A 9,205-nucleotide genomic window follows, 5' to 3' on the forward strand; every position below is an offset into this window, starting at 1 on the left:
GGCACAAGCTCCATCCACAGAGGAGGCACAGCGGGTAGAAAAGGACCCAGGTCGGTGTCGTCCACAGTCCTTATGTGCTGGCGATTACCTGTTGCACCCAGGGCCAAAACTCTGACTCCACCGCATCGGTCACTACTGAGCATAAGAAATAAAGTGCAGCTCTGGGGTATAATACTGCACAGCATCGGTCACTACTGAGCATGTGCATAGAGTGCAGCTCTGGGGTATAATACTGCATAGCATCGGTCACTACTGAGCATGTGTACAAACTGCAGCTCTGGGGTTTAATACTGCATAACATCGGTCACTACTGAGCATGTATAAAAAGTGCATCTCTGGGTATAGTACTGCACAGCACCGGTCACTAATGAGCATGTGCATAGAGTGCAGCTCTGTGGTATAATACTGCACAGCACCGGTCACTAATGAGCATGTGCATAATGTTAAGAACTGGGGCATAATACTGCACAGCATCGGTCACTACTGAGCATGATCATAAAGAGCAGTCTGGGGTATAGTACTGCACAGCATTGGTCACTACTGAGCATGTGCATAAAGTGCAGCACAGATTCATCTCCACTAATATCCGAGATCCTGAGATGAGGAACAGAACAGACATTTATAGGACATTTCACAACTTTCCCAAATTCTATGGAAACATTTACAGCAGATCCTGCACTGTACTACTGCACCCAACGTGTTATACATGATAGGAGTTGCTTCTGACTCCACAAATCCACAGCCCTGGCTCCACCCACTGCACTTCAGATGACCATTGTCAGCACCGCTCACCGTCACTCAGGTCTCATCTACACTCTTGGCACTCCCCTATGTCAGGTCTGGCACTCGCCCATGTCAGGTCTGGCACTCGCCCATGTCAGGTCTGGCACTCGCCCATGTCAGGTCTGGCACTCGCCCATGTCAGGTCTGGCACTCGCCCATGTCAGGTCTGGCACTCGCCCATGTCAGGTCTGGCACTCGCCCATGTCAGGTCTGGCACTCGCCCATGTCAGGTCTGGCACTCGCCCATGTCAGGTCTGGCACTCGCCCATGTCAGGTCTGGCACTCGCCCATGTCAGGTCTGGCACTCGCCCATGTCAGGTCTGGCGCTCGCCCATGTCAGGTCTGGCGCTCGCCCATGTCAGGTCTGGCGCTCGCCCATGTCAGGTCTGGCGCTCGCCCATGTCAGGTCTGGCGCTCGCCCATGTCAGGTCTGGCGCTCGCCCATGTCAGGTCTGGCGCTCGCCCATGTCAGGTCTGGCGCTCGCCCATGTCAGGTCTGGCGCTCGCCCATGTCAGGTCTGGCGCTCGCCCATGTCAGGTCTGGCGCTCGCCCATGTCAGGTCTGGCGCTCGCCCATGTCAGGTCTGGCGCTCGCCCATGTCAGGTCTGGCGCTCGCCCATGTCAGGTCTGGCGCTCGCCCATGTCAGGTCTGGCGCTCGCCCATGTCAGGTCTGGCGCTCGCCCATGTCAGGTCTGGCGCTCGCCCATGTCAGGTCTGGCGCTCGCCCATGTCAGGTCTGGCGCTCGCCCATGTCAGGTCTGGCGCTCGCCCATGTCAGGTCTGGCGCTCGCCCATGTCAGGTCTGGCGCTCGCCCATGTCAGGTCTGGCGCTCGCCCATGTCAGGTCTGGCGCTCGCCCATGTCAGGTCTGGCGCTCGCCCATGTCAGGTCTGGCGCTCGCCCATGTCAGGTCTGGCGCTCGCCCATGTCAGGTCTGGCGCTCGCCCATGTCAGGTCTGGCGCTCGCCCATGTCAGGTCTGGCGCTCGCCCATGTCAGGTCTGGCGCTCGCCCATGTCAGGTCTGGCGCTCGCCCATGTCAGGTCTGGCGCTCGCCCATGTCAGGTCTGGCGCTCGCCCATGTCAGGTCTGGCGCTCGCCCATGTCAGGTCTGGCGCTCGCCCATGTCAGGTCTGGCGCTCGCCCATGTCAGGTCTGGCGCTCGCCCATGTCAGGTCTGGCGCTCGCCCATGTCAGGTCTGGCGCTCGCCCATGTCAGGTCTGGCGCTCGCCCATGTCAGGTCTGGCGCTCGCCCATGTCAGGTCTGGCGCTCGCCCATGTCAGGTCTGGCGCTCGCCCATGTCAGGTCTGGCGCTCGCCCATGTCAGGTCTGGCGCTCGCCCATGTCAGGTCTGGCGCTCGCCCATGTCAGGTCTGGCGCTCGCCCATGTCAGGTCTGGCGCTCGCCCATGTCAGGTCTGGCGCTCGCCCATGTCAGGTCTGGCGCTCGCCCATGTCAGGTCTGGCGCTCGCCCATGTCAGGTCTGGCGCTCGCCCATGTCAGGTCTGGCGCTCGCCCATGTCAGGTCTGGCGCTCGCCCATGTCAGGTCTGGCGCTCGCCCATGTCAGGTCTGGCGCTCGCCCATGTCAGGTCTGGCGCTCGCCCATGTCAGGTCTGGCGCTCGCCCATGTCAGGTCTGGCGCTCGCCCATGTCAGGTCTGGCGCTCGCCCATGTCAGGTCTGGCGCTCGCCCATGTCAGGTCTGGCGCTCGCCCATGTCAGGTCTGGCGCTCGCCCATGTCAGGTCTGGCGCTCGCCCATGTCAGGTCTGGCGCTCGCCCATGTCAGGTCTGGCGCTCGCCCATGTCAGGTCTGGCGCTCGCCCATGTCAGGTCTGGCGCTCGCCCATGTCAGGTCTGGCGCTCGCCCATGTCAGGTCTGGCGCTCGCCCATGTCAGGTCTGGCGCTCGCCCATGTCAGGTCTGGCGCTCGCCCATGTCAGGTCTGGCGCTCGCCCATGTCAGGTCTGGCGCTCGCCCATGTCAGGTCTGGCGCTCGCCCATGTCAGGTCTGGCGCTCGCCCATGTCAGGTCTGGCGCTCGCCCATGTCAGGTCTGGCACTCGCCCATGTCAGGTCTGGTACTCCCCCATGTCAGGTCTGGCACTCGCCCATGTCAGGTCTGGTACTCGCCCATGTCAGGTCTGGTACTCGCCCATGTCAGGTCTGGCACTCCCCCATGTCAGGTCTGGCACTCCCCCATGTCAGGTCTGGCACTCCCCCATGTCAGGTCTGGTACTCGCCCATGTCAGGTCTGGTACTCGCCCATGTCAGGTCTGGTACTCGCCCATGTCAGGTCTGGTACTCGCCTATATCAGGTCTGGTACTCGCCCACGTCAGGTCTGGTACTCGCCCACGTCAGGTCTGGTACTCCCCCATGTCAGGTCTGGCACTCGCCCATGTCAGGTCTGGCACTCCCCCATGTCAGGTCTGGCACTCCCCCATGTCAGGTCTGGCACTCCCCCATGTCAGGTCTGGCACTCGCCCATGTCAGGTCTGGCACTCGCCCATGTCAGGTCTGGCACTCGCCCATGTCAGGTCTGGCACTCGCCCATGTCAGGTCTGGCACTCGCCCATGTCAGGTCTGGCACTCGCCCATGTCAGGTCTGGCACTCGCCCATGTCAGGTCTGGCACTCCCCCATGTCAGGTCTGGTACTCCCCCATGTCAGGTCTGGCACTCGCCCATGTCAGGTCTGGCGCTCGCCCATGTCAGGTCTGGCACTCGCCCATGTCAGGTCTGGCACTCGCCCATGTCAGGTCTGGCGCTCGCCCATGTCAGGTCTGGCGCTCGCCCATGTCAGGTCTGGCACTCCCCCACGTCAGGTCTGGCACTCCCCCACGTCAGGTCTGGCGCTCGCCCATGTCAGGTCTGGCACTCGCCCATGTCAGGTCTGGCACTCCCCCATGTCAGGTCTGGCACTCCCCCATGTCAGGTCTGGCACTCGCCCATGTCAGGTCTGGTACTCGCCCATGTCAGGTCTGGTACTCGCCCATGTCAGGTCTGGCACTCGCCCATGTCAGGTCTGGCACTCGCCCATGTCAGGTCTGGCACTCGCCCATGTCAGGTCTGGTACGTCGGCCTTGTTTTCTCCTGCACCACTGCAGGGTTTGGTTGCTGCGCACTCGCCCAGCTCTGGGCCCTTCCATGTGTGGCCATCTTCCTTCTGGCAGGTGGCAGCCGCCCTCTATGAGCCGTATGGCCCAGCGCTCATGCCCCTTGTCCTTGCAGGGCCATGCTATGGCTGAGGGAGGGGCTCTGCTTGGTGTAAGGGCCGCCTGCTGTTCAGCTTCCCCCACCTCATCAGTAGGGGGCAACATGCTGCCGGCACAGCTGGTATGTTTCCTGCCCCAGGAGCCGCCTGCTCCACTCCTCGGCCCTGCTCCTTCGCTGCCATCATCAGGACCGTCGTCCCTGGACGCTCTGGGCCCCGCGCCGGAGCAGAGGCCCCGCAGACGTCTCCTCATGGTGCACAAACAGTCTGAGCACTCCGGCCACTAGGTGGCAGCAGAGCGCAGCCGCGGAGCTGAGCGGGGATCGGCTGCTCCTGTCCTCGACTCACTGTCCTGGCTCAGACCTGAGGAGCAGACTGTCACCATGGAGCCGAGACGTCCTGCCTGTCACGTGATGAGCTGCAGGAGCGCGGATAGGCGGCCATCTCCAACCATCGTCCAATCATCTTCCGTGCTGCCTCTGAGGTCGCCCTGAGCCACAGGCATTGCTGCAGTGCGCGCCGCTCCTTCCCCTGAGAGACCGCAGCCGGGCGGACCATGGAGGAGGCGCTGCCCCTGAGGAGTCCTGGTATTATCACTTCTGAGGCTCCGGAGCTTTGTATCAGCCGCATGACAGATAAAGACGAGCCCACTTAGCATTTATTCATGTCCCGAGTCACCCCATATACACGCACAGACCCCCACATGCATAAATTGTGCCCCTGAGACCCCACATAAAGTAATAATGTCCCCTGAGACCCCACATACAGTAATAATATCCCCTGAGACCCCCACATACAGTAATAATGTCCCCCGAGACCCCACATACAGTAATAATATCCCCTGAGACCCCCACATACAGTAATAATATCCCCTGAGACCCCCACATACAGTAAAAATGTCCCCCGAGACACCACATACAGTAATAATGTCCCCCGAGACCCCACATACAGTAATAATGTCCCCCGAGACCCCACATACAGTAATAATATCCCCTGAGACCCCCACATACAGTAAAAATGTCCCCCGAGACCCCACATACAGTAATAATGTCCCCTGAGACCCCCACATACAGTAATAATGTCCCCCGAGACCCCACATACAGTAATAATGTCCCCTGAGACCCCCACATACAGTAATAATGTCCCCTGAGACACCCACATACAGTAATGTCCCCCGAGACCCCACATACAGTAATAATGTCCCCCGAGAACCCACATACAGTAATAATGTCCCCTGAGACCCCCACATACAGTAATAATGTCCCCTGAGACCCCCACATACAGTAATAATGTACCCTGAGACCCCCACATACAGTAATGTCCCCCGAGACCCCACATACAGTAATAATGTCCCCTGAGACCCCCACATACAGTAATGTCCCCCGAGACCCCACATACAGTAATAATGTCCCCCAAGAACCCACATACAGTAATAATGTCCCCTGAGACCCCCACATACAGTAATAATGTCCCCCGAGACCCCACATACAGTAATAATGTCCCCCGAGACCCCACATACAGTAATAATATCCCCTGAGACCCCCACATACAGTAATAATGTCCCCCGAGACCCCACATACAGTAATAATGTCCCCTGAGACCCCCACATACAGTAATAATGTCCCCCGAGACCCCACATACAGTAATAATGTCCCCTGAGACCCCCACATACAGTAATAATGTCCCCCGAGACCCCCACATACAGTAATAATGTCCCCCGAGACCCCACATACAGTAATAATGTCCCCTGAGACCCCCACATACAGTAATAATGCATAAATTGTGCCCCTGAGACCCCACATAAAGTAATAATGTCCCCTGAGACCACACATACAGTAATAATATCCCGAGACCCCCACATACAGTAATAATGTCCCCTGAGACCCCCACATACAGTAATAATGTCCCCCGAGACCCCACATACAGTAATAATGTCCCCTGAGACCCCCACATACAGTAATAATGTCCCGAGACCCCCACATACAGTAATAATGTCCCCCGAGACCCCACATACAGTAATAATGTCCCCTGAGACCCCACATACAGTAATAATGTCCCCCGAGACCCCACATACAGTAATGTCCCCCGAGACCCCACATACAGTAATAATGTCCCCTGAGACCCCCACATACAGTAATAATGTCCCCTGAGACCCCACATACAGTAATAATGCCCCTGAGACCCCACATACAGTAATAATATCCCCTGAGACCCCCACATACAGTAATAATGTCCCCTGAGACCCCCACATACAGTAATAATGTCCCCCGAGACCCCACATACAGTAATAATGCCCCTGAGACCCCACATACAGTAATAATGTCCCCTGAGACCCCCACATACAGTAATAATGTCCCCCGAGACCCCACATACAGTAATAATGTCCCCTGAGACCCCCACATACAGTAATAATGTCCCCTGAGACCCCCACATACAGTAATAATGTCCCCTGAGACCCCACATACAGTAATAATGTCCCCTAAGACCCCCACATACAGTAATAATGTCCCCTGAGACCCCCACATACAGTAATAATGTCCCCTAAGACCCCCACATACAGTAATAATGTCCCCTGAGACCCCACATACAGTAATAATGTCCCCTGAGACCCCCACATACAGTAATAATGTCCCCTGAGACCCCACATAAAGTAATAATGTCCCCTGAGACCCCCGCATACAGTAATAATGTCCCCTGAGACCCCACATAAAGTAATAATGTCCCCTGAGACCCCCACATACAGTAATAATGTCCCCTGAGACCCCACATACAGTAATAATGCCCCTGAGACCCCACATACAGTAATAATATCCCCTGAGACCCCCACATACAGTAATAATGTCCCCTGAGACCCCCACATACAGTAATAATGTCCCCTGAGACCCCACATACAGTAATAATGCCCCTGAGACCCCACATACAGTAATAATATCCCCTGAGACCCCCACATACAGTAATAATGTCCCCTGAGACCTCCACATACAGTAATAATGTCCCCCGAGACCCCACATACAGTAATAATGTCCCCTGAGACCCCCACATACAGTAATAATGTCCCCTGAGACCCCCACATACAGTAATAATGTCCCCTGAGACGCCCGCATACAGTAATAATGTCCCCTGAGACCCCACATAAAGTAATAATGTCCCCTGAGACCCCCGCATACAGTAATAATGTCCCCTGAGACCCCCACATACAGTAATAATGTCCCCTGAGACCCCCGCATACAGTAATAATGTCCCCTGAGACCCCACATAAAGTAATAATGTCCCCTGAGACCCCACATACAGTAATAGTGTCCCCTGAGACCCCACATACAGTAATAATGTCCCCTGAGACCCTACATACAGTAATAATGTCCCCCGAGACCCCACATACAGTAATAATGTTCCCTGAGACCCCCACATACAGTAATAATGTCCCCTGAGACCCCCACATACAGTAATAATGTCCCCTGAGACCCCCGCATACAGTAATAATGTCCCCTGAGACCCCCGCATACAGTAATAATGTCCCCTGAGAGAGACCCCCGCATACAGTAATAATGTCCCCTGAGACCCCCGCATACAGTAATAATGTCCCCTGAGACCCCCGCATACAGTAATAATGTCCCCTGAGACCCCCACATACAGTAATGTCCCCTGAGACCCGCGCATACAGTAATAATGTCCCCTGAGACCCCCACATACAGTAATAATGTCCCCTGAGACCCTACATACAGTAATAATGTCCCCCGAGACCCCACATACAGTAATAATGTCCCCTGAGACCCCCACATACAATAATAATGTCCTCTGAGACCCCCACATCTATATATATAATTGTCTAAGGGTTTTTCCGTCTGTCTGTCTGTCTGTCTTTCTGTCTGTCTGTCTGTCCTGGAAATCCCGCGTCTCTGATTGGTCGAGGCCGCCAGGCCTCGACCAATCAGCGACGGGCACAGCATGGCGACGATGATGTCATAATGGAAATCCCACGTCTCTGATTGGTCGAGGCCGCCAGGCCTCGACCAATCAGCGACGGGCACAGTATCGACATAGATGTCATAATGGTTGCCATGGCGACGATGATGTCATAAAGGTTGCCTCGACCAATCAGCGACGGGCACAGTCTGCCGCAAATTCTGGAATCATCATTGTCCATATACTACGGGGACATGATGCATATTCTAGAATACCCGATGCGTTAGAATCGGGCCACAGTCTAGTACAGTAATAATGTCCCCTGAGACCCCCACATACAGTAATAATGTCCCCTGAGACCCCCGCATACAGTAATAATGTCCCCTGAGACCCCACATACAGTAATAATGTCCCCTGAGACCCCCACATACAGTAGTAATGTCCCCTGAGACCCCCTCATACAGTAATAATGTCCCCTGAGACTTCCACATACAGTAATAATGTCCCCTGAGACCCCTCCATACAGTAATAATGTCCCCTGAGACCCCCACATACAGTAATAATGTCCCCTGAGACCCCACATAAAGTAATAATGTCCCCTGAGATCCCCACATACAGTAAAAATGTCCCCTGAGACCCCCACATACAGTAATAATGCCCCGAGACCCCCACATACAGTAATAATGTCCCCTGAGACACCTACATGCAGTAATAATCTCCCCTGAGACCCCACATAAAGTAATAATGTCCCCTGAGACCCCCACATACAGTAATAATGTCCCCTGAGACCCCCACATACAGTAATAATGTCCCCTGAGACCCCACATAGAGTAATAATGTCCTCCGAGACCGCCACATACAGTGATAATGTCCCCTGAGACCCCACATACAGTAATAATGCCCCCTGAGACCCCCACATACAGTAATGTCCCCTGAGACCCCCACATACAGTAATAATGCCCCCTGAGACCCCCACATGCAGTAATAATGCCCCCTGAGACCCCCACATATAGTAATAATGTCCCCTGAGACACCTGCATGCATCAATTGTGCCCCCGATGACCTCACACATACAGTAATAATGTCCCCTGAGACCCCCACATACAGTAATAATGTCCCCTGAGACCCTACATACAGTAATAATGTCCCCTGAGACCCCCGCATACAGTAATAATGTCCCCTGAGACCCAACATACAGTAATAATGTCCCCTGAGACCCCCACATACAGTAATAATGTCCCCTGAGACCCCCACATACAGTAATAATGTCCCCTGAGACCCCCACATACAGTAATAATGTCCCC

General features: G+C 55.4%; 1 protein-coding gene across 2 annotated transcripts in view; it reads left to right on the top strand.

The window, feature by feature from the left end:
* Positions 1-4,405: 4,405 nt before the first annotated feature.
* GJC2 (gap junction protein gamma 2) overlaps positions 4,406-9,205 on the top strand; it is a 189,702-nt gene continuing 184,902 nt past the window's right edge. The window contains exon 1 of one of the 2 annotated variants that reach the window (XM_077267780.1): positions 4,406-4,585. The gene's annotated coding sequence lies outside the window, so the exon portion shown is untranslated. The remainder of the gene's footprint in view (positions 4,586-9,205) is intronic. The other variant, XM_077267777.1, reaches the window with a different exon arrangement.

Source organism: Ranitomeya variabilis, chromosome 6, assembly GCF_051348905.1.
Source record: "Ranitomeya variabilis isolate aRanVar5 chromosome 6, aRanVar5.hap1, whole genome shotgun sequence".
Classification (NCBI taxonomy): domain Eukaryota; kingdom Metazoa; phylum Chordata; class Amphibia; order Anura; family Dendrobatidae; genus Ranitomeya; species Ranitomeya variabilis.